Here is a 351-nt window from a genome sequence, read left to right as displayed (position 1 = left end):
AAAACGGCTTCTCATAAAAATACAATTGCCGTTCGGATTCGGCGTAAAACTGTAGGTCCCTCCGCTTTGTGTGACAACATCAAGGCGCACGCCACAAATCAGAGGAGAAGCTCGGCCAAACACTAACATATGTGTAAGCACCAATCTATTATCATTATTATACCATTTCTACGAAAAGTTGTTTTTTTCCATATAAAAATACATGAAAAATTTTAAGCGCTTTGAGCGACCTCTAAATATTATTTGATTTCAAAATAAAAAAATAGGGGTATACTTTTTTCGGTATAGAACAATCCTAGGGGGTGAGAGCATAAAAATGCCGACTTTTTCTCATACATTTTTGGACCACCC

This window comes from Rhagoletis zephyria, unplaced genomic scaffold (genome assembly GCF_001687245.7).
Source record: "Rhagoletis zephyria isolate East Lansing unplaced genomic scaffold, Rhagoletis_zephyria_1.1 Rzeph_scaffold_04646, whole genome shotgun sequence".
NCBI classification, from domain to species: Eukaryota; Metazoa; Arthropoda; class Insecta; order Diptera; family Tephritidae; genus Rhagoletis; species Rhagoletis zephyria.
The sequence above is the reverse complement of the archived record's forward strand: the minus strand, read 5'-3'. Positions refer to the sequence as shown.